This window comes from Spermophilus citellus (assembly GCF_964194105.1).
Source record: "Spermophilus citellus genome assembly, chromosome: X".
Taxonomy (NCBI): domain Eukaryota; kingdom Metazoa; phylum Chordata; class Mammalia; order Rodentia; family Sciuridae; genus Spermophilus; species Spermophilus citellus.
Window position 1 is genome coordinate 76380594 of NC_138190.1, and position 26398 is coordinate 76406991.

General features: G+C 36.6%; 1 protein-coding gene and 1 pseudogene across 4 annotated transcripts in view; one reads left to right on the plus strand and one right to left on the minus strand.

Moving 5' to 3' along the window:
- Positions 1-26398, plus strand: part of ARHGEF9 (Cdc42 guanine nucleotide exchange factor 9) — a 356264-nt gene that overhangs the window by 139744 nt on the left and 190122 nt on the right. The window lies entirely within an intron of this gene.
- Positions 9538-23551, minus strand: LOC308638943 (small ubiquitin-related modifier 2-like; annotated as a pseudogene). Its single transcript has 2 exons — positions 23452-23551; positions 9538-9838 (listed from the first exon to the last, which is right to left on the minus strand). The product of its transcript is annotated as a small ubiquitin-related modifier 2-like (transcript).

Consider the following 26398-nt stretch of genomic DNA (forward strand, 5'->3'; position numbering starts at 1 on the left):
TCAACATTATATGAAGATAGTACTAACTGCCTAAATATGAAAAGAAATTTCAACCTTTCCTCAGGGCAAATCCAGAAAATTCAAAACAGTAGGGCACATAATATAAACTAGAGTCCTTATACACTTACTAGAGAATAATCATGCAAGGGAAAATATAGCCACCTCTGTGGTTTATTTCATTCCCAGCCTTTTTTATTTTTCATTTTGAGACAGGGTCTTGCTAAGTTGCTTAGGGCCTCAACTAAGTTGCTGAGGCTGGTTTTGAACTTGGGATCCTCCTGCCTCAACCTCCTGAGCTGCTACACCTCTGTAGCTTTTATACAAATATTTCTCTACCTCTTTACCTCCACAAGTTCAGGGGTATGGGAAGGATTAAACAGGATTGGAGATTAGATATTGTATCAGAATTTGTATTATCTTTGTAGTTGGGAAGAAACTATTTTAATCAATATTCTTTGCATTTTAAGAAGCTCTGGTTCGCATTGATTTCCTTACAGAAAGTAGAAAAAACTCTATATGGAAAGCACCTATGAGCACATTCTCTCAGTTTCTGAGTCATTGGATGTTATGGGGATATGTGTGTCTGTGTATGGATTCTTGTATATACAAATAAGCAAATCAATAGTGTGTTTTGGTGTTTTTTTAAAAAAAACTGTTTTGTGTTAAAAAGATAAAATTTGAATTATTATTTAATAGTTTGTTTTGATTGTTTCCCATGTCAGTATTAATTGACCTACCTCTTTCTTTTTAACTCCAAAATAGATTTCTATAATATGGACAGGTCATCATTTATTTTTCCAGAATTAATTGATGGCCATTTTCACTTTTTTTGTGTGGTCCTAGGGATAGATCCCAGGGCCTCATGTTTGTGAGGCAAGCACTTTTTCACTGAGCCCCATCCCCAATTCTTCACTTTTTTTGCTATTAAATATAATGCTTTAGCTAAAACTAGAAAATTCATAAAAGAGAGCAGGGGGGAATCTTTATGACATTGTATTGTTTTTGTCTGTTTTCTTGTATATGACACCAAAAGCACAGACAAAAAAGATAAAATAGGTAATTTGGATTTTATCAACTTAAAGCCTTTTGTGCATCAAAGGACACTATCAGTAAAGTGTAAAAACAACTCACATAATGGGAGTAAACATTTGCAAGTCATACATCTGGTAAGGGATTAATATTCACAATATATAAAGACCTTTTACAACTCAACTAAAAAAACTAAATGACATAATTTTTAAAAATGGTCAAGGGAGTTGAATAGAGATTTCTCCAAAGATATACCAGTGGCCAATAAGCACATGAAAAAATGATTGGTATCATTAGGGAAATGCAAATCAAACCCATAGTGAGGTACCACTTCACATCCATAGTTAAAAAGAAAAACTGTTGAGGAATTTGTGGGGAAATTGGAACCCCTGGGCTTTGCTAATGAAAATGGTAAGTGGTAAATCTATGATGAGAAACAGTTTGAAAATTTCTCAAAAATCAAATATAGAATTACCATATGATCCAACCATTACATTGTTGGTATATCCAAAAAATACTAAATGCAGAGACACAGATACTTGTATACCTATGTTCATGGCAGTACTATTCACAATAGTTAAAAGATAGAAACAACCTATGTGTTCATCAGCAGATGAATGAATAAAAGAATGAGGTATATAAATATATAATGGAGTATTATCCAACCACAGATAAATGAAATTATGATACATGCTACAGCATGTGTGAACCTTAAAAACATTGTGCTCAGTGAAATAGGTCAGACACAGAAGGACATATAGGATATGAGATATGATCCCATTTACATGAGGTACTTAGAGTAGGCAAATTCATAGGGACAGAAAGTGAATAGAGGTCCAGGGCCTAGAGATGTTGGGAAAATAGGAAGTTATTATTTAATGAATGCAGAATATTTGAGACAGTGAAAAAGTTCTGGAAATGGATATTGGTAATGATTGCACAGCATTGTGTATATGTTCAATGCCACTGAGTTGTACACATAAAATAATTGGAAAGGTAAACTTTTAATGTGCATGTGTATAATTGTGTGTGTGTCTCCACAATGAAAACCATAGTTATTTATTGAATATGCTCATATATTCTTCAATGAAAACCCTCATTTATTCTTTTTTGTTTAGATAGTGTATTCATTGGGATATAATTGACATACTGGAATTGTCACTCTGGAGGTGGTAGCAAGTGTGGGAGAGATGAGGAATCAGGGGTGAGGCTGTTGACTTGATTATTTAACATGTTTGGTTTGAGGTGGCCAAATCATATCCATGTGGAGAGGCTCAGGAGGCAGTAATGATTTGAGTCTAGACCTTTAGAAACAGTATAGTGTTATATGGGATTCAATTATATTGCCAAACGAGAATATGAAGACTTAGAATAAAGAGTATGAGAGTGTCAGGCAGAGAAAACTGAGAAGTATTGGTCAAAGTCATAGGAATAAAACCAAGACATAATAGTGTCACAGAAACAATAGGAAGAGAAACTTTCAAGAAGTAGAAGGAACCTACTGACATCGATGTTTAGAAGAGTTGAATAGGGTGAAAGACAATTGGACTTTGGCCTGTCAACAGGTTTTACTAACATTAGGAGCTAAAAGAACATAGAGACAAAAGCATAGATAAGAGTCTACTCTAATTGAGAAGACTTGCCTAAAAATCTAGGCCCTGATACTTATGAATAGTGTGCTAATAGGCAAGTCACTCAATTTCTTCGAAATTTGGTTTTCTGTTTGACAAATGAAGATAGCATCTATTGCCTAGGATTTTCTTGAGAATTGGAGGAAAACAGGCATGTGAAAAGGATTAGCACAGTGCCCAATACATAGGTGCTCAATACGTGTTCATTCCTTCATTGTCCCCCTTCCCTGTCCCCTGCTAAGAGAAGAGTTTCACTGTTTAATATGATGACTGAACCTACAGAATTTAACTAGGCAGAGAAGTTACTTAATTCAGAAATAGATATTTGTTAAGTTATTCATAACTCCTCTGAATCTCTTAGTCTACTTGAAGATAAAGAAGGCAGGTTACCTTTTAGAAACTCGAGCCTAGCTGAGGAAGCAGGAACACTAACTTCTGATTAGGAACATGTTATGTAACAGAGCATTCAAGAGCCAGGGCAGGTGAAATATTGGAAGGTCTGCCTGACCCTCAATTATGTTTTTTATCAGCTAGACGATAGCTATACTTAGGTAGTCATTGGACATATTAATTATCATCTGATTTTAAAAAGAAATATGTAATTTAAGACCATTCAGGTCAAACTAATTTAATGCATTATATTTTTTACCAGAACAGTGATGTTATTAGCTTGATAGAAAAATAATGGATGGGAAACATGTAAAATCCTCTCCCTCGCCCTCTCCCCTCTCCCTCTTTCTTTTGCAGGAATCTTTATTCAGGGAAAATAATCCCCTTCAGACAACATTGTGCAACTTGGAGCAGAATCTGCCACCTCTGACATAGTGATAGACAGAAAGATGGTCCCCAATCCTTAGTCTGGCAACCCCAACTCCAGCATACCTTGATAATTATCTGACAGTTCAGCGGTGGCCCATAAAAATATTGGGAATAAGGGTTTATATGAGCAGGCAGGGCTGGAACCAGGAAAGCTAGGAGGGATGTTTCCAATCTCCCTAGGGATGATTTAGGAGGGCCTCAATAGAGGCTGGAGTTGTAGGTAAAGCAAAAAGGATGCAGACTTTGGAGGTGGAGGTACAGAAAAAAAAATAACCACCTTCATTTGCTAGAAGAGTATATGGCTAGGCTATTAAAACCCCTAAGAAATTTGTTTGAAACTGTACATGTGTACTTCTCTTTCTGTTTCCTTACTTTGAGTAAACGTTCTAAACTTGCTAAGCCTCTTCATGGCTTTTCTCTTTTCATCTCCCTCCTCAACTTGCCCTAATTACCTTGGCTTTTAAATGTCATCAGGTGTGTCATTAATATAAAAAAATATCTTCCATATTTGCTTATCATATTTGCTGTCAAGGCACTAGCCTTGGCAGTTGTCAAGTATAATACTATTATGCAGGTAACAAGGATTGCTTATACAAAGTAAGAAGCAAATTAGTTAGGATCCTGGTGATCTCTGCTCTTCTTCCACCAGCACATTAAACTACCTTTATTTTTAGATTTTTCTCTTTTTGCCTCTCATTTTTCCTTATTTCAAAGTCTTTCTGCCTTTTTTGTCTCTTTTTCTTTTCCATTTTCCTTTATTGACTTTTCACTTGTTCCCACATTCTCCTGGCCAGTCTTTATATTGTTCTTCTTTCTCTTGTTCACTTGTGAGCTCCTGCCTCCCTTCTACCTGACTTTTCTCTCTTTGCTTTATTTTTAATTCTATCTTGGTATGGTTTGGATATGAGATGCCTCCCAACAGCTCCTGTTAATTCAGGAATGTTTAGAGTCAAAGTGATTGGATTGTGAGAATTGTAACCTAATCAGTCCATCTTCATTTGAATGAGTGAGTGTGAACTATAGGCAGGAGGGGTATGGTTGGAGTAGGTGGGTCACTGGGGGCATACTCTAGAAGGGTGCATCCTCCCTGTGCTACACCCATACTTCCTTGTTGCCATGGGAGGAACAGTTTTCTTCTTTCATGCCTTTCCCCTGTGTCCTGACCCCACCATGAGCTGAGCAGCTTTGTTTGCTGGGCCCTTCCCCCATTATGTGCTGCCTCATCGTGGACCAGGAGAAATGGAACTGGTCATGTATGGACTGAGACCTCTGAAACCATGAGCCTCAAATAAAATTTTCTTCCTCAAAACAATTTATTCTTGTTAGGTGTTTTGATCATACCAATGAAAAAGTAAACTAAAACAACCCTTTTCTAGACCACGGTGTGTCTGCTTATGACTCCTTCTCTGAGTCTCTCCTTTCCCAAGATACTGTTAATACCTGTTGGTCTGTTTATCTCTCTCTCCTGTCTCCTGTGACCAGTTGGAGATATGGAGTGCTGGGTTTGTTAAGGGCCTTTGAATAGCTGCTGCTCCTGCTATGCCAGGCTGCTCTTACTGCAGTCTGCTGAAAGAGCTGACCCTGCTGAAAATTCTGCCCACACATTGGCCCCAGGAGAGAGAGAATGCAGTGGGGACTTACTGACCTGTCACTTGGAGGTGGGGCATGAGTCTTCTCATCACATGGCTAGAAGTGACAAGACAAAAAAAAATCAGTACTGCTGTGTTTAGAGCAGAACAGTTCATTTTATACAGTTTTATATAACTAAATTATTCCAACACTCTGTATACATAATCTTCAATACCCTGCTTTCTTAAGAAGCCCTGCCTGGGGATTCCATTGTTACAACAGCTCATACTTGTCAGCCATCAATAGGAGGAGGGAGGGGAATTGAGGAAGAGATGTATTGTTTTAATTGGGAGAGACAAGATTGGAGTGAGTGACAAAGTGGGTTCAGACTTTTATGGGGTTGGTGGGCATGGCCAGTAAGTGAAAGGTTCTGGAATTGGCAGAGGTCATGGGTAGACAGAAAGGAGGTGGGAATTGGAAATCATGCTGTTACAGCAGTCTAGATTTCCAAGTTCTAATACCAGAGGAGAGTTGCTTTGTCTTGTAACTTATATAATAGCCTGCATCAAGATTGCTGTTGCTGCCTAACGCAAGCAGAATTCTTAAGGAGTCAGCCAGCCCATCATCTCAGTCTTTCAAATCTCTGGAAAAGCCAACACTTCCCAACCTGAATCACTCTACTCTAAGGCACATTCTTTACCATCCAGCAGACACTGCAACCTCTGACTCAGTTTCCAATTATTGAACACCCCTATTATGTGCCAAGCATTCTTATTGTTACTGATATTTTACGAATAAAAAAACAAAAACAAATACTGAGTGGTTAAAAACTTGCTTATGTTACACAGCTAGTAAATGGTTAAGCTAGAGTTTATTGCATTGAATTAGCAGAGACATCATCCTGAGCCAAAGGAAATGTGTGTGTGTGTGTGTGTGTGTGTGTGTGTGTGTGTGAGAGAGAGAGAGAGAGAGAGAGAGAGAGAGAGGCAGGCACAAGAGAGACTGTGTTGGGTCTGAGGGTCAAGGTAGAGGTGCTCAAATCTCCTATATTTCTATATAGGAGGGACACAAAACAAGTTCCTTCTTGAAGTTTCATGCTGAGTGATAATTTCTGTGGTATAACTGAATGAGATACTGCTGCTAACTAATAATCATGATAACCATTTTTTTTCTTTTTCCTTTCTGTAGCAGGTTGAGGGATATATATATCTATGCAGTTATGCTAAATAATCATGGATTATAGTTGACAAATTCCTTGTATTCCTGACTATATACTCACCATGAAAAGTACTTAACCATTCTCAATGGCCTATGAGTTCAGACTGCCTAATAAATATGGTCTTGATTCTAGAGGTCCATATAATTTTAGAGTTAAAATCCATTTTGACACCTCAAGTTATTATTAGAGCTTGGGCCTATCAAAGGCATGAAGGATTTCACTGTGCCTCCAGCTCATCACCTGCTTGTCTTGTATAGATCATTTTCTAGCTTTTGACCCAGCTAGGAGATTTCAAAAGTTACGTTGGATCAGTGCCATCCAATGTCTCCAACTTCTTAGTTGAATTATTAATAAAAAAGCTAATCTTAGTACTTTTGAATGAAGCAATACTGGTCACTTTCTGCTTACTCTCTTTTGAAAGAAAGCTGTTTCCCATACAGAATTCCTGAAGGCATAGTTGAAAACACATTGGATTTGAAGTCAGGACTTGAGGTTTGGTTGTCATTTCACCTCAAGCTCTTTATTTTCTTTGAAATAGTTTTGTCATCCTCTTTTTCTGCTTCCAGATAATGATGGGATTAAACAATAAATTATCAGAAAGGGACTTTTTCTCCCTCCAAGGTATTCTAGAGCTCTTTTTGGCCTTCTAGAACATTACTTACCATATTGTTGGACATTCATTTACTTGGGAGTTCATATCTCTTGTAGGACTGAGGTTTTTTCCTTTTTTAATAGTCTAAGGTATTTTTAAAATATATGTATTATGCTATGAACTCATAGGAACAAGTTCCATAAACTCAGGCTCCTTTCCATTGGCTCTTACAAAACACTCTTCTGTGGCAGAGCAGCCTGCTGCTTCCACTGCACACAAATTCCTTTCTCTTTGGTTTCCTTCTTTTTCTGATCATTTTCTTTCACATATTTCAGGAAGCTATCTCAGGTATTAATGCTTAATATGCTCAAAAGGCACATTAATTTTCTTGGCAGGAAACTTGCCTTTAACTTTGTTTGCAACAATGCCAATATCAAGATGGGTAACATTGTAGACCCTTTCAGTTTTGCCAGTGTAAAATTTGTGGGACATTCCTTTTTGAACAGTGCACATTCACTTACTGTCTTATTACTTACTGTCTACAATATCATTCTTCTTGTAGATTCAAATATATGTGGCCAAAGGAACAATTCTATGTTTTCTAAAAGGCCTAACAAACAAAATAAGCTGTCTCTCCTCTTTCCCTTTGTGTTAGTCATGTTGGGAACTTACTAGATTATGATGGTTCTGGCCAAAAGGCATGACTGAGCTTCCTAAAGGCAGACTATAATTTTATATGTCTCTCTCCCCAGGTTCCAATAATAACATGTTAATGACTTAGGTATCTTATTCACTAAGTAAATATTTACTGAGGGCCTGTTACCTGAAAGCCTCATACCAATTGCTGAATTTTAGTTGTCAGTGACAGAGAATGGTTGTGTAAGACAAATGAGCATTCCAATCCTTAAAATTCCTGCAGCAGACCTCTGGCTTATCTGGGAAAACAAAAAAAAATGACAGCTTTAGGGTAAGAGCCTTAGAACACTGGATTAAGAAAAGAGGTCTAGGGTCTAGCTTATGCTCTGCTCATACTTCCCTGAGTGCTACATATGGGTCCTTCCTTTCTCAGGGTCTTATTTTCCTCATCTAATAATAACAGTGATTGTTTATTGATGTGTTCTTTTGGGCCAGGAACTATGTGAAATACTGTATATACATTACTGCATTAATTCCTCCCCATAACATTATGAAGATATTTCTACATATGAGGAACTTGATGTCAGAAAGGATTTGTCCAGTGAAACATAGCTAAGAAAGAACATAGCCAGAATTTGAAACTTCAGGACCTGGATTTTATACCTCTTTTCAATACTGTCTCTTTGAAAACTGAGGATACTAATATCAGTGCTGACTTCCTCACATAGTTATCATGAGAATGGCCTGAGTCTACCAATGTGGAAATTGGCTTATGTAAACTGCAAAGCATTATATAGATAAAAGCTATGTTACTGTTGGCTTTATCATCAGTTCAGGCCTTTTCCATTCTTCTTTGTTGCTGAGTTCTCACATTGCACTTGGGGTTAGAGTACAGTGTTGTAATTAAGAATGTGAAGTAGATTTGCCCAAGTTCAAATCTTGGCTATACCACTTACTAGCTGAGTGACCTTAGGCAAATATTTAATACTTCTACACTTTAGCTTACTCCTTAGTAAAACTGGGACTATGAATATATATACCTAATAAAGTGAGGGTGATAATTATGAATATTGGGCACTTAGAACATGTCTGGCATAGAGTACTTTGAGAATTCAGTGACTAAGTTTCCGCCACTGTTTTACTCAGATTAGCACAAGTTAGCAAAGATGATGATGGTGGTGAGAGGGGAGATGTGGTCTGATGTGAGGTTAGAGCTGAGATGGCACAATTCTGGTACAGATGTCAAACCATTTCATAATGATTACTATAGGATGGGGAGCAGCAGAGGATTGATTTAATCATTGTGATGGATCACAAGAAAAAGTTGGTTGCTACCAGCCCAACCTGTCTGATATGTACCAAAGCCTAGGTTTTGAAGACAGACATATATGGATTTATTTATTTTTTTTTCATTTTAAACAAGAAGTTTATTTAAACAACAAGATGCTTGATTTGAAGGGAAAACTATCTAGGAATCTTTTTAAGAGTAATTTACCCCTACTTAAAGACAGATTGCCCTACATGTAACAACTATGTACAAAAAAGTTATAAAATTGTCCTTGGTTCTACAATGATAAATGAAAAACATTAAAATTCTCTAATTGAACAAGGTATGCAAGGATTTTTATGTTGTTCAGGTTTTTTGTTTTGTTTTGTTTTTTGTTAAAACAGTGAGAGCAAAATAACTTATTAATGAATATAAAGAAAAAAGCTAAATGAGCATGCCACTAATGGAGAAAGGGGATATTTTCACAGAACCAGTATTTTTCCCCATCCCATCTCCATTTGATGTCAATCAAAACATATCATTGGTCATTTAGTTAAAAAAATGCAATGTGCTTGCGTACATACACCAGTTACTTAATGTACAATAAAGGAATGGAGAAGGGGAAAATGAAAGAATAAAGAAAACTATACTGTAGTAGTCAGGATGTAGTGGAACCAAATTACTATAGGATGGGGAAACAAATTAGTTTTCTAATTGAGAATGTATTCTTGGTCTGTAAGAACAGAGTTCTGGAGTAAAGTTGCAGGTTCTCTCTTTAGTAGATCCCTCCTGTCTGCTTCTGGAACACATCAATTGTATCTTCATCCTCCATTTCCAACTGTGCAGGTGTGTCTGTTTCATTAATTGGCTGCCCGTCAGATCGGTATCTGACCTGCCTCATCAACAAACCCTGTCGTTCACAATATGCTTTCATTAGTTTACTAAGTGTTTAAACTGTACCACAGAATCATCCTGCCCCACCACCTTCAAGTTAATATGATTGTTGTTCTCAGTCTTGACTCCTTCCTTGGGCTTTTCCTCAGCAATGGCGAGCGCCAGAGTCTCCTCAGCTGCCGCTTCACAAAAGAGGTACCAGATCTGCACCAAATGCAAGCAGCTCCAGGAGCGGCATATATATATATATATATATATATATATATATATATATATATATATATATGGATTTAAATACTTTTCTGCCATGTACCTTCTGTGTGATCTTGAGATACCACCCTAACTCTTATGTTGCCTCCTCTCTAAAAAGCCGGGATAGTATTAGAACTTGTCATAGGTAGGTTGGACTGATGCATAGTAGGCATGCGTTACATATTAACTTTTTACTTCCACTCTAACTTAATAGTTACTGAAAGGATCAAATGGGGACAGGCTTGGGGGCATAGAGAATCTTGAGATCATAAAATCTGAGATCATACAGCACAGCAATGGATGGTATAATTCATGGAGTTTGAACCTGGGTTTTATCCTAACCAACCCTTTATTAACTCTACTTCCAAATAGAAATTTATACTGTTAGAATGTAAGGATGAGGGAATGACCCTGAAACATGCTTGCTATGATCACACCCAAGTGTGGTTTCAGAGCTGGGAAGATTAGGTTGGGAGTAAATGGACTGTTAGTAAGCAGTGTCTCTGGAAATGAGCTAGACATTTCCAAGGATTTTTTAAATTATTATTAAAGTTAAACTTAAGTACCTGATCAGATACCAAGACAGTCAGGGAACAATGAAAAAAGATGGATGGGTAGAAAATAGGATACTAAGGGCTAAGAGTAAATACTTTAATTTTGGTTTTCACTGTCTTCCCTTTTTCTATATAAGAAAAAAAGGTGAAAGAAAATTTGAGAAGAATAAAATTAATCTAATAACAGTCTTTTGTATTTTCTCCTATTATTTCCGAGACTCCATTTTTATATTTAGGCATTTTAATATAGTACTAATTTATCCATTCACTTAACATAGCTGAGTACCTACTCTTTGCCAGGACCCACACACAGTGCTGATGTAACAGAATTGACCAAGTGCTACCAAAGTCCTCAGAGTTAATTTACATTGCCTTGGAGGGGCAGAAAGATATAGAAACAAATTATAGAAATATAAAATGGTAAGTGCTATAATAAAGTGGTATATAAAGTAATGTGCTGCCTTACATAACAATCCATGTAAGTTTCTAATTTGCAATGTTTTGATGACAATATGCTGCACATTTTTTTCTCCCTCTGTTGCTGTACACTCTTGTTAGTTTTGATCATTTTCACTGGCTGCATAATATTCCATAAAGTTAATGTACTTAGCAAAAGCAATGGAGAACAACCTCAGTAACCAATGACAGGAGAGTTGTCTACTATCACAAATGTTGAAGAAGCTTGGTATGTGAAATTTATCACTGGAAAGGGAAGCTTGCCATTGTATTTCATACTTACTAGAAAACTTGGTCTAGCTTTAGATTCCACATTTAAAGTCAGAGTAAAGTGAGAGTGAAAGGTGTCCCGAGTAGAACCACAGAGGGCATTGGGAAAAAACTTCAAAGAAAGATTAAAGGAGCTAAGATTGTTAAACTTAGAGAAGAATAGACCATAAGGCCGTTAGAAATTATCTGCAGGGATTGGGATATATCTCAGTGGTAGAGTGTTTGCCTAGCATGTGTGAGGCACTGGGTTCACATCCCTAGTTTTACAAAATAATTCTTCAAATGTATGATAAATTGTCCTTTGTTTCCAGAGACTGGAATGAAAGAAAATGGATTATTATTATTTTTCGGGGGATGCTGGGGGTTGAACTCAGGGGCACTTGATCACTAAGCCACATCCCCAAACCTATTTTGGTTTTGTTTGTTTGTTTGTTTTCTTTTTTAGAGACAGGGTCTCCCTGAGTTGCTTAGCACATTGTTTTTGCTGAGGCTGGCTTTGAACTCACAATTCCTCCTGTCTTAGCCTCCCAATCCCTTAGCTGGGATTACAGGCATGTGCCACTGCACCCGGATAGAAAATGAATTATTTTTAATATGAATAATTCAGAATAAATATAAAACAAAATTTCTTGAAATTTTAAACTTTTTTAGAAATTTTAAAGTATTTTAAATGTTAAGCTACTAAACTTTTAAGATGAATGAGAGAGGCCTTAGAACATCTCTTGAGTTCTTTCACATGGGATGATTTCACTTGACCTGGAAGAGTCTAAGCATGGACCTAAAATTATAGAGTGGCTGAGATGCCTCATTATCTAATATGATACCTAAAAATAATTAAAATATTTGAAGTTGTAGTCCTGGTTCACTTTATTTTTTTCTATTCTTACTGAGAACAGTTTTTTTTTAAAATTTGTAGTTGTAGATGAATATCATGCCTTTATTTTATTTTTTATGTAATGCTAAGGCTTGAACCTAGTGCCTCACCCATGCTAAGCAAGAGCTTTGCCACTGAGGTATAGCCCCAGCCCAAGAACAGTCTTTAATGTACAAAAAAAATGGCTTTTAATTTGATAAAATATTGTGTCCTTCTCAACTTTTCCATTTATCTTCTTCAGCCAGTTAATCCCACCACCTTTAATTTTTCTCAGTTGGTCAATTTGCAGACAGGTTTTTCTTCAAGACAGCAGTTGATAGTGAAAAATATAAGGTAATTGGGTAAGTTTAGGCAGAAGAGGCTGGCCAAGTAGCAACTGAACACGTAGACTAGACAATTCAAATGCCTGACAGCTTGCTTCTGGAGCTGCCCAGTAGAGAATGGCTGCAGGAAATACTTCCATAACTTCAAAGTATTCTTACCCATTAAGCATTTTCCATGGTAGCTCAAAGTCTCAGCTTGACTGCAGTTGAACTGGCAGCCTACTAGGAAGGGGGGGGGCTGTTTTTGCAGGTGAGAATTTCATTTGAACTTTCAAGGAGAAGGCAAGCTTTGTCACTAAATTTCCCCTAACTACCAGCCAGCTCTAATATTCCATAGTTATTAATTGTTTCAGGGATTATAATCAATACCATCAGTGAGGATAAAAGTCAATCTCACTCCTTTCAGAATGGCAATCCTCAAGAATACAGGCAACAATAAATGTTGGCGAGGATGTGGGGACAAAGGTACACTCATACTTTGCTGGTGGGACTGCAAATTGTTACAATCACTATGGAAAGTAGCATGGAGATTCCTCAGAAAACTTGGAATGGAACCACCATTTGACCCAGCTATCCCACTCCTTTCTTTATACCCAAAGGACTTAAAATCAGCATGCTACAGTAATGCAGCCATGTCAATGTTTATAGCAGCTCAATTCAATAGCTAAACTGTGGAACTAACCTAGGTGTCCTTCAATAGATGAATGGATAAAGAAAATGTGGTATATATATTCAATGGAATATTATTCAGCTTTAAAGAAAAATGAAATTTTGGCATTTTCCAGTAGATGGAGGGAGTTGGAGAATATCATGCTAAGTGAATTAAGCCAATCCCAAAAAACCAAAGGCTGAATGTTTTCTCTAATATGTGAATGCTAATTCACAATAAGGTGGGGGTGGGAGGCACTAGAGAAGAATAGAGTTACCTTGGATTAGGTAGAGGGAAGTGAAGGGAGGAGAGGGGAGGGGTTTTGGGGATAGGAAATATAGTAGAAAGAAAGACGTTATTACTTTATGTATATATGTGACTGCATGACCAATATGATTCTATAACATGTATTCTCAGAAAAATGAGAAATTATATTTTGTATGATATATTAAAGTGTATAAATGAAGTCTACTGTCATGTATAGCTAATTAAAAAATACAAAAATTAAAAAGGTAAAAAATATAAATATAGGGTAACTATATGATCGTACAATTCCACTGATAAGTATATAGCCAAGAGAATTTAAAACAGTTACTCAACAAGTACAATAATCTCACATTCATAGCAGCACTTATTCACAAGAATAAGTAAAAGGTAGAAACAGCTCACATACTCATTAATGGATGAATGAATAAACAAATTGTGAACTATATATACAACAGAGTATGATTGGGCCATAAAAATGAAGTATTGATACATATTATAACATAAATGAATCTCCAAAACATTGCTACATAATATAGTCAAATATAGAATGTCACATACCATATGATTCCATTCATATGAAATATCCCAAGTAAATAAATCTGAAGAGACAGAACATATATTAGTGATTGCCAGAAGTGAAGTTGGGGAGGGAGGGTGAGGGATGGGTGATGGAGAGGAATGAGAAAATGCTTAATGGTAAGAATACTTTGAAGTAATGGAAGTAGTTTAAAGTTAGATAGAGGTGGTGATTGCATAACATTGGGCATGTACTAAATGTCATTGAATCATTCATTTTAAAATGGTTAAATTTATGTTATGTGAATTTCACCTTAATAAATTATCTGTTAATGTAATAATATGATAATATCATAGGTGATACCTTTTTTTAAAAAAAGCCATTCTCCCTTTCTGTCAATACAGGAATTGAAAGACACCATGGGCTAGAAGTTTTTTTCCCAAATCAAAAAATTCCTTATGCCACTATTAAAGGCAGAATTTTATTCCAGTCTTTGAGCAAGTATTGGGATCTGTGAGATGGTTTATCAGGGATTCATTTTTTTTTTGTTGTTGTTTTTTGTTTTATTTCCTAGCAGCAAAAAGTAAGAATACTGTCCCCAATAAGAAGCCATAACCTAATTCACAGTGTTTTCACTTGAAAAAGTTTATCAGTATCCGTTTCATATTATTTTCTGTATCTTGTTATACAAAACCAAATTTTTGGACTGCATTCTTTTGTAGTTCTATGGTCACAGGTTTACATGGTGGTTCAGTTTTGAGTAGCATGAATCAATCTTTTAGTTAACATTGCCAAGAGTCCACTGTGAGCAAGACACTGAGTTGTAAATTTATCTTCAAGAAAGAATAGACATGGTGCAGTTTCATAATCTAAAGGGAAGGGAAAAATGAAAGTAGAAATAGCCAGAACAGATTTTTTTTCCTGGAATATTGTTGGGATGGGAATAATTTCTGCAGCTTCAACTTTCACAAAATAGCTTTCTGGTTAAGGAAAAACATTGTCCTTTACTTTTTTGTTTCCTGCTACCAGCTAATTATCCACAGGAAAAAAGGACAGAACATCCATTAGAGAAAATTGAAGCACTCTCATCTAATTTGATAGTATAGGGAGGTCACTCCAGTGATTTCGGATTGGAATTTGTAAAGTGGAGTGTTTTGATGAGATGTTCTGTAAAATATTAGGCTCAAACTAGGTAGCTCAGGCTGAGTGGATAGAACTAGGACTCAGAACATTACCACAGGTTTTGAATAACTAGAGACATTGGAACTTTCTTCCCCAGAAACATAAATAAGCCCGAATTTCCATAGTAGTTAGGTTCTTTTCTTATAACTTAAGCATTTTTAAATCATCCAATAAAATTTGTCTATATTTTTTTTTGTGTACAACATGCAGTTTTGAAATGCATATACACTGTGGAAAGACTAAATTGAGCTGATTAACATGTGTTACTACACATCCTTAGATTGTGTAGTGAGAATGCTTAAACACTACTCTTAGTAATTTTCAAGAATTGTTATTAACTATAGTCATCATGTTGTATAAGAGATCTCTTAAATTTATTCCTAACTGAATTTTTGTATTCTTTGATCAACATCTCTATAAATGCTTTCCCCACCTGAACTCCCAACTCCTTGATAGCTACCGTTCTACTCTCTACTTATGAGCTCAACTTTTTAAAATTCCACATATGTGTGAGATGATCTAGTAATTGTCTTTCTGTGATTTATTCATTTCACTTAACATAATGTCCTTCAAGTTCATTCATGGGGTCACAAATAAAAGAATTTTATTCTTTTCAAGGTGGAATTGTATTCTGTCGTGTATCTATACCACATTTTCTTTACCCACTCAGCTTTTGATGGACATGAACATTGATTCCATACCTTGAATACTGTGAATATGATGCAGTGGACATAGGAATGCAGGCATCTCCACATCTTGATTTCATTCCTTTGGATTGGTACCCTGAAGTGGGATTGCTGTATCATGTAGTAGTTGTATTTTTAATTTTTTGAGGAGCCTCCATACTATTTACCATAGTGGCTATCCTAATTTATTCTTACCAACAGTATGTGGGGGTTCTGTTTTCTCAACATCCTCTCCAATGCTTGCTGCCTTTCACCTTTTTTGATAGGCATTCTAACAGGTTTGAGGTTATCATCTCCCTATGGTTTTAACATACATCTTCCTGATGGGTGACCTTGAGTGTTTTTTATATATTTGTTGCCCATTTGTGTGTCATATTTTCAGAAATGTCTATTCATGTCTTTTGCTCATTTTAATATTGATTTGTTTTCTTATTGTGGGATTAAGTTACTTAAATACTTCCTTATATAATTTAGATATTAATCCTTTCTCAGATGTATGATTTGCAAATATTGTCTTCCATTCAATAGGTTGTTTCATTACTTTGTTGACAATTTCCTGTGCTGTATGGAAACTGTTAAGTTTGATGGAGTCCCATTTGTCTATTTTTGCTTTTATTGCCTGTGCTTTTGGGTTCATATTCAAAAGATCTTTGCCCAGACCAATGTCATTGAGCTTTCTCCCTATGTTTTCTTTCTCATAGTTTTACAGTTTCAGGTCTTATTGAAAGTCTTCAAAACATTTTCAATTTATTTTTGTATCTGACATGATATAAGGATCTAAGTTCATTCTTCTGCATGAAGATATCCAGTTTACCCAGTGCTATTTATTGTCCTTTTTCTACTGTATATTCTTGGGAACTCTGTGCCAAATAATTGGGCCATAAATGCATTCTCTATTCTATTCCACTGGTCTATGCACAGCACATCACATAGGTTTACATGTACACACCCTATAGATCTTAAATCCTTTCACTACTCTGGAATAAGGGAAGGTAAACAAGGTTTACTTACCCTTTGGACAGCTGGACAGTCAAAGAAGGGAAGTAACTCTGTGTGTTATATATAGTAAACCAAGGATGATAGCTCCAAATGGAATCTGTTTTCTGGTGTTATCCTTATCATACTTGATAATCCTAGCATCCAGATGAATTTAAAATTAGTCCGTGGTCTTATCTCCATTGAGCCTTAGATTTACTCTTATACTAACCTCTATGCTGCCTATCCCTCGTTATCTCCCCAGCCAGGAAAACTCAGCATTAATTTGGTACCAGCCAGGATCACTCTCAGATCATTTGTAGTACTATTATAGGAGGTAGAAGTTGGGGGAATTTATAATTGTTCATGTTTTATAATCTTGACTTTAAGTTTTGTGTCTTATAGTCATTAATTAATTGTTTCTTAATGGAAGCACCATTAGTATGTTGAATGGGGCAATTTTTTAAATTGTACGGGTTGTTTTTGTGCATCTCTGTATGTTTTGCATCCCTGGCCTCCTTCCACTAAATTCTAATAGCACTAATTTGTTATTGAGAAAATGCAAAATTCTCCCTCACTTTCAAACATTCCTCCTATACCCAGTTCATTAAGAAACACCAGTGGACACTGTACCAGTGACTTTCTTGGGGTATCACCAGGCAATAACATTCTAAGGTGCTAAATTTTGTTGTGCTTTTCTTAAACCTCCAAACAAATAGGGCCTTTTTCTTTTTCCTTTGGTACTGGGGATTGAACTCAGGGCCATTCAACCACTGAGCCACATTCCCAGCCCTATTTTGTATTGTTATTTAGAGACAGGGTCTGACAGAGTTGCTTAGCACCTCACCATTGCTGAGGCTGGTTTTGAACTCATGATTCTCCTGTCTCAGTGTCCTGAGCTACTAGGATGACAGGTGTGCACCACCACACCAGGCTCAGAATAGGGTCTTAAGGTTTTCCTCTGTGAGGCCAAATTTGATAATTAACCTGCATAGTAACTCCTTATTTGCCAATACTGAATGAAAACTGAGCATCTCTTCATTTATGGCTTATCATTGCGAAAAGTAGCCTATAAGTAGTTCACAGAAAGCACTGTGGTTTCATCTAAAGAACAGGGATTTAGTGATCAAACAGATCTATGTTCAAACTATACCCTGCTACTTATGAGCTGTGTGATTTTGGCGTAGTATTTAACCTCTCCAAGGCTCAATATTTCCACTATAAAAATGGGAGTTCTACCTTGTTGTTTTGAAGATTAGTTAAGTTAATGTATGCATAGCATGAAGCATGTAGTAGGCTCTTTATAAATGTAATTTCCTTCTCTTTGATAATTCTGAGGAGTTGGGTTTGAAAAGGCAAGTAGGTAGAGCTTGAATTGCTTCCAGCTGGGCAATGACATTGACCAAGTTTTATCATGTGCATGTATGAATATGTAACAACAAATCCCATCATTATGTGCAACCGTAAGGCACCAATAAAATGTGGAAAGAAAAATAAGAATTACTCCCAATTATGAAGAAAATTAAAACTGTTGAATTTTAGTTCTACTTTACCTGGAGCTTCCTTAGAGAAGATTGGTGCTCAGCTACTGCTTACAAAAATGTTCCCAAATTGATTTTGACCTTCAGTGGCAGTATGGTAATTTCCAGTATTCAATTGGCAATTGTTGATGTCCTCTAGGAGGGAGTGATATATTTGAGGTGGAAGTCTCAGGCTTCATCACAAGCAAACAGCAACAACCATTTGGAAAGTTAAATTATACTGCACTCACCTATCCATTTGCTAAGTTTGAGAGTTTTTATCTGTTTTCCCCCATTCTGCAATACAGTTGGTAGTTCAGGCGTATATAGCCAAAAGCACTGTCAGACTCTTAATAATAGCTATCAGAATACTTACAAAGTACCAGATACCATGGAAGCACTTTATGCACGTAAACTGGTTAATGCATCACAACCATTTGAGGTAGGTGCATTACTACTACTACTACTACTACTACTACTACTACTACTACATAGAGAAACATGCATACAGAGGTTAAACAGTTTGGGTCAGGCCATGTAGCTTGTGAGATGTAAAATGAAATTTTGGGGCCTTATAACCTGACTCCATATTCCTTATCGTTAATCATTCCACATTACTCTCTCAATAGAGTTAGAAGGTGACTTCTTAATAAATTATCTATTTTAATTCTACTTTAGCCTATTTGATAGCTGATAAACCTTGAACTCAAGCATTCTAGCTTCCAGTGCAGTGATTATTCACTGCACCAAGATAACTTCCTCCATTGGTCCTTCTGAATTCTTAGCTCTGAAATATAGATAGATAGATAAAGATAGATGGATGAATGGTTGGATAAGTTACAAGATGCCAGAGTAGTCCTTGAACAATTTGCAGTCTACAGAATTGACTTTGAAATTCCTCCTTTAAAAAATATTTTTTAGTTGTTGATATACCTTTTATTTATTTATTTATTTATTTATTTAATATGCAGTGCTGAGAATCAAATCTAGTGTCTCACGCATGCCAGGCAAGGGCACCACTGCTGAGCTCCAGTCGCAGCCCCAAAATTCCTGCTTTTAACCATTTGTCCAAACCTTCCCCAAAACCTTCTTACATAATTTCTTAAAAGAGGCTTTTTATGTACTGAACCTGAGTTACTCAAAGAAGCATTGGAAGATCTAATAAATTTAGGATCAAAATACACATTGAATTTGCTAAGTTTGTTAGGACATGAGAGATAGGGACCTGGATGAGAAAGTTAGAAATGATTTTACAAGGCAGGCATTGATATTCCTTATACCTGTAAGTATGAGGTAAGGCTGAAATAGGTTACTCTACATTATCCACTTACAACTATTTTCTAGTAGCTGTTTCCTACAAGTACATTTAAACAGACCTTTAGGAGATGAATCCTTTCAGTGGCTAAGAATGTGGAAGTATTTTGATCATTTTAACCACCATAAGTGAACAGGAACTCCAAAATAATCACATCTGATCTCTTTTACAGATGAGAGTAACTTATATAAACAAAGGGTAAGTAACTTTACCAAGGACACACATAAACTAATCTAAAGCAGGAACTCAAACAGATCCTGTCTTATGACCCATGTAGAAGTTTCTTTCTACTAATTCATGGCCTCCTTCAGTGTGGAGCAAAATCAGTGACACATGAGACAGGTGACTGTGAAGGGAAAACCAATGGAATTTAGAATTCTTGGATTATCATAAAAATTCCTGAAAATGAGGATGGAAAAACAGTATCAATTTGCTTATACTTAAAATTTCTGCCATCTTTGGCTCTGAGAGCCTCCAAGTCAATCATTAATGTGGCAGAAAACATTGTCCTCCATGTGCTATAAGCATTTACTTCATTGTCTTCTTGGTATCCTTCTCCTGAGAGAGACCTATTAAATGTTATATTTGCATATAATTTCACATTCATTTAATATCTCTTGAAATAATGTTAATCCCACATCCCACACCTTGCATCTAGATTCTTAGTATTTGCCTGTAAAAGTTTTGTGCTGTTCAGCAGTCTCACATGTCCGAATAGCTGAAATTTCTAACAAACAGAATCTTTACTCTGGGGGAAAGGTTGTGTTTTCAGGAATACTTGTTAAAATACATAAACATTTGAAGTACAGTGATACCTTAATACCAGCCTTCCTGTCTTGGTAGAATCTGGTTCATCAATCAGCCAGTAAACCTTTAGGCAATGAGATACAGAGCCACTTAGCCCCAGGGTAAGCCAGGCCTGGGTTGGAATCTCAGCTCTGCTCTGTTGTGACTGTATAACATTAGAGATTTCATTTAACTTTGAGTCCTGGTTTTCTTTGCTGTCACACGTTACTGACCACATGACTATCTCATGTGGCTGTTGTGAAAACTAAAGGAAACACTTTAATGCATTTTAACATGAATCACACTGGGAAACATTCAATCTCATCATGACAATTTGTTTGACTGGGTAGTTAAACAGAAAAATAAATTGCTTGAGATTGGTTGGAGTCAAAATATGTGGGTTCAAATCACAGCCTTAAAACACCTCAGAGGGGCTGGGGATGTGGCTCAAGCGGTAGCGCGCTCGCCTGGCATGCGTGCGGCCCGGGTTCGATCCTCAGCACCACATGCCAACAAAGATGTTGTGTCCACCGAGAACTAAAAAATAAATATTAAAAATTCTCTCTCTCTCTCACTCTCTCTCCTCTCTCACTCTCTCTTTAAAAAAAAAAAAAACACCTCAGACAGTTTAACCATTCAGTGCCTCAGTTTTCTTATCTATAAGCCAAGGATGAAGATGGAACCTATCTCATAGATCTGGTTTGCTTATCAAATGAGTAAATATATATAAAGTGTTTCAGACAATGCCTACCACGTGTTAAGTGCTCTATGAAAGTGAGTTCATGATAGTACCAGTTTCTTTTAACCCTTTCCTCTTTATTTCCTTTCTTCCTAACTTCTCCTTCTCCTCACTCCAACAACCATCACTCCTAAAAGGATACTCTGGATATCATCTTGCATATAGCCCCACATTTATTTATTTATTATTTTTTGGTACCAGGGAGTGAACTCAGGGGTACTCTACCACTGAGCAATATCCCCAGTCCTATTTTGTATTTTATTTAGAGACAGGGTCTCCTTGAGTTGCTTAGTGCCTCACCATTGCTGAGGCTGGCTTTGAACTCACAATTCTCCTGTCTCAGCCTCCAGAGCGGCTGGGATTACAGGCATGTGCCACTGTGCCTGGCTTATTCCCACATTTAAATGACCTCCCATCATATAAAGTTCTGGCAGACAGCTACCTTGCTCTTAAATATCTCTAGAGAATATGCTGTAGCCATTCTGAATCAGCCTCACCAGTCCTGAAATCAAAAGAACTTCTCTGAAGATTCTGGCATTTCATAAAATAGGGAAAGTGGGAGACTCCCAATTAACAAGAGTATGCAGTAGAAAGAGCTTTTGATGTTATATGATCCTGAGTTCAAATTCTGCTTTGCAGTTACTGAATATATGATCCTCAGTGGGGTAATTTACTTTCTCTTCTAGGACCTCACCTTAGTCTATTAAAAATGGAGATTGTTATGGAATGAATTGTTGCATTCCCCTCAAATTGATATGTTGAAATACTATACTCCTAGGTGATGGTATTAGGAAATAGAGGTTTGGGGAGGTAATTTAGGTCATGATGGTGGCGCTTCAGGAATTGGATGGGCCCATTTAAAAGAGACCCAGAAAGCACTTCACATCATGTAAGGATATGATGGGAAATTGGCTATCTGAAATCCAGAAGAGTGCTGTCACAGAGCCCAACCATGCTGGCACCTTGATCTCAGACTTCTAGCCTCTAGATCATTAGAAATAATGCTTGTTACCTATAAGCCACCCAGTCTATGGTACTACGTTATAACAACATGAATTAAGGGATAATAACAAATGCCTGCCTCATAAGTTTGTGGTGGGAATTAATGAAATAACTCATGTAAATAATTCAGAAATATATCTAGCAGAATCTAAATAAATGATAGTAACTATTAATAATAACAATAAATACTTCTATATACTACTCCTATGCCAAGAATTACCATTCTTGCTCCTTGACATTTCCAGCCTGTTAAGGGTTGAATTATGCCCCAAATTCATATATTGAAGTTATATCCCCAGTACATCATAATGACTTCATTTAGAACTAAGGTTGTTGGAGGGATAGTTAAGACAAAGTCCTATTAGAGTAGGGTGGATCCCTATTGGTTTCTGTTTTATAAAGAGGGGGTATCTAAAACTAATAAACAAAAAATAATCTTGTCCTGCAAAAAAGAGGTATTTTCTCATGTTTATAGCAGCACAATTCAAATAGCCAAACTATGCAACCAATCTAAGTGTCCATCAACAGATGAATGGTTAAAGAAAATGTGATATATATACATAATGGAGTTTTATTCAGCCATAAAGAAAAATGAAATTATGACATTTGCAGGAAATGGATGGAAATAGAGGTAATCATATTAAGTGAAATAAATCAACTCAGAAGGTTAAGGGTCCTGTGATTTCTCTCATATGTAACAACAAATCCCATCAATAAAAAGTGAGGAAAAAATAAGGGGGGTATTTTGAGACAGACTTGCCATCAGGGAGGATGATAGCAAGTGAAGATGAAGCAGAAAATTATAAACAAATAGATGCCAATGATAGTTTTCTATCATTGTGCAGAAGTTATGTCCTCAGAGCCCTTAGAAGAAAGCAATCCTATCGACAACTTGTTTCCATACTTCAAGCATCTAGAACTGTGAAAACAATAAATTTCTGCTGTTTAAGCCACTCAATCTGTGTACTTCACTATGACAGCTGTAACTAATATACAATCCAACAATTTTCACCTGGTTTAGGAATCCTTACTATATTCTGGGAATTCAGCTCTGTTTCCTCTGCTTCTGCCATAAATCTCAAAAATGCAGTAGCTACTACAGCTGTTGGCATTCTGCTGACAGCTCCTTTGCAGATGCACTAGAATCTGACTTGGCACTACCCTGTCTTTGTCCATGTGCCTGTGTGATGCTAACTGTAGCAGAAACTTGTTGTGTCAGTAAAAGTGGGAATGAATTGAAGCCACCTGGGTATAGCTTCATTTCAGTTACAAGTCACTATTTTTATCATCATTTTCTGCTTGGAGATGATCCCTTATCTAGGCAATTTCCATAACCCTTTTAGTTACACAGATTCTATTCTCTCACTCTCTCCCTACCCCCATACATTATGGCTCCTGAACAGGAGCCAACTTTCTTGGCTCACTGACCTGGAAGCTGATATGTGGCCTTAGGGCTAGAGAAGGTCAGATCAACTGCTAGACCTGTAGCAAAGGCCTGTAGGATGATGTACTTTGGTTGGTCTATCATTGTTACCACTGTTTTCTCCAGAGGCTTAATCAAAATAATAATCACGCACCACAGCAGGAAAGGAGGTCTGCAACCCATCAGATCCACTTGGCAAGTCATTTGCCATCCAGCTGAATTGCATTTTCTCACCTGCTGTGTGCAGACAGAACTCACTGTGTTAGCTAGAGGGAGAGGAAAGAGAAGTAAAGCCAAGGGGGTGGTAAGAAATGAAAGAGGAGGAGCAAGGGATGGAGAATGGGAAAGAGAAGACTGAAATTGTTACTCTGCATTATCCATTTATAAATGCATTCTAGTAGCTGTTTCCTACAAGTACATTTAAACAGACCTTTAGGAGATGAAGAAAGAGAAAGGGAAAAGAAAATGGAAGGTCAGGCTAGAATGGCTCCAACAGCCTCCCAGCTTTTGTTTGAGGTGGGGAACTTTCCTTTTTTAAAGGAAAATGATCATTTTTGTACTGGCCTATTATTGGCAAAGAACTAATACACTCATCAAATGTCTGTTCTGTGTCAAATCCTTAATATATACTACTTTCATTTTATTGATAAAGAAACAAACTCCAAAAGTCTATAACCAAAATCTGTGCCTATTCTGTTCTATCACACTACCTCTTACTTGGTGCGGACATGTTCTTCTATATAGTGAGAGTGACCTTGTGGGGGTTTTTAGCCAGGTTTGAGTGAGAGAGGAGAAAATGATTATAACCTCCAAGTCATAGGTATAAAATTTCCACCTTTGTCTTTGGTGTCAGTGACAACTTAAAATATGGGAGAACGATAGATTTCAGAGCTGTATAGTACCATATGAACGAGCCACTGTTTGATGCTCTCCATGAAGTAATCATTTTCTACACAGCAGCAGCAACATAGAAGATAAAAATTGGAATAGACCAGGGAGTCAAGAGAGATCTGAAATATGACAGAGACTCACCAGTGGATTGAGCATAACCTGTGGCATGCCTTAGGAAGATGACAGATAAAGGCAGTTTTTGTTTTCAGGAAATTGGTCACATGCACTCACCAAAGCCACCCCATGAGCTGACCTCTCATGCATTTTGCAATCTACAAATGGGTTTGATACCTACAAATGGCTGATCCCAATGATTCATCAATGTCTTTCTAGCTTCTTCTTTTCCAGACTGTAAGATATTACCATCAGTATTTGTAGCTAATATTTTGAACTCTAACAGAGTTTCACTTTGGGCAAAATAGCACTAGTGCCTTTGGGAACAAGGCAGTTTTTAACCTTCTGCATTTTGATATTTTGTTATTGTTACATTTGGACCAAGTATATTTTCCTGGGTCATTTAGGCAAAGAATCTAATGAGAAAATATTATTTAATGAACATGGCTATGACTCTCTAGGATTTTGTGGTGCTTGAAAATAGTGTTCAGGCTACAAAGCAAAAAAGCAGGTGAAGAATCTGTCCTCAAGAGCGAAGACTGGATAATGGCTCATGAGAACCTTTGACTAAATGATAGAGTATATAGTTTCACATCATTTTTGTCCTCCTATGAGAATGAATCTATTGTTTACTCCTATTAGGCATATGTATCACTATATCCATTGAGACTGTCACTGGCCAATAGAAATGCATACAGATAATTCAAGCCCAGAGAACACATGAATTCCATCAAGATAAAATATATAACTAGTTTCCAACTCTGCTCAATTCCAAACATCAGATTGAGAATATCACACATAAAATGTTTAGTGGAGCCTGCTAGAATATGGGTTGCCTATAAAAAAGTTAATTGTATTCTTCATAATTGCCATTCTGACTGGAGAGAGATGGAATCTCAGCGTCATTTTAATTTGCATTTCTCTAATTGCTAGAGATGTTGAACATTTTTCATATATTTGTTGACCATTCATATTTCTTCTTCTGTGAAGTGCCTATTCAGTTTCTTTGCCTGTTTATTGATTGGGCTATTTATTTTTTTTTTTTTGGTGTTAAGTTTTTGAGTTCTTTATATATCCTGGACATTAATGCTCTATCTGTGGTGCTGGTGGCAGAGATTTTCTCCCATTCTATAGGCTCTCTTCACCTTCTTGATTGTTTTCTTTGCTGTAAAGAAGCTTATTAGTTAGCTGGGACTGTAGCTCAGTGGCAGAGCACTTGTCTAGCATGTGTGAGGTACCAGTGTTCAATCTTTAGCACCAGATAATAATAAACAAATAAAATAAAGGTATTCTGTCCATCTATGACTACAAAATTTTTTTAAAAAAGAAGCTTGTTGGTGTGATCCCATCCCATTTACTGATTCTAGATTTTACTTCTTGTGCTTTAGGATTGTTGTGGAGCCAGTCAGGTCCTAAGCTGACGTGATGGAGAGTTGGGCCTATATTTTTTCCAGTAAGCACAAGGTCTCTGGTCTAATGACTAGTTTCTTGATTCACTTTGATTTGAGTTTTATACAGGGTGAGAGATGCGGGTTAAATTTCATTCTACTACATATGGATTTTCAGTTTTCACAGCACCATTTGTTGAACAGGCTGTCTTTTCTTCAATTGTATGACATAACTGTATGTGGATGTGTCTCTGTGTCTTCTATTCTGTTCCTATTGTCTTAATGTCTGTTTTGTGCCAATACCATGCTTTTTTGTTAATATATCTCTGTAGTATAATTTAAGGTCTGGTGTTGTGATGTATCCTTCCTGCATCACTTTTGTCTCTAAGGATTGCTTTGGCTATTCTGGTTCTCCTATTTTTCCAAATAAATTTCCTGACTGCTTTTTCTATTTATATGAAGAAAGAATTTTAATAGGAATTGCATTAAATCTGTATAGTGCTTTTGGTAGTATGGTCATTTTGTCAGTATTAATTCTGCCTATCCAAGAACATGGGAG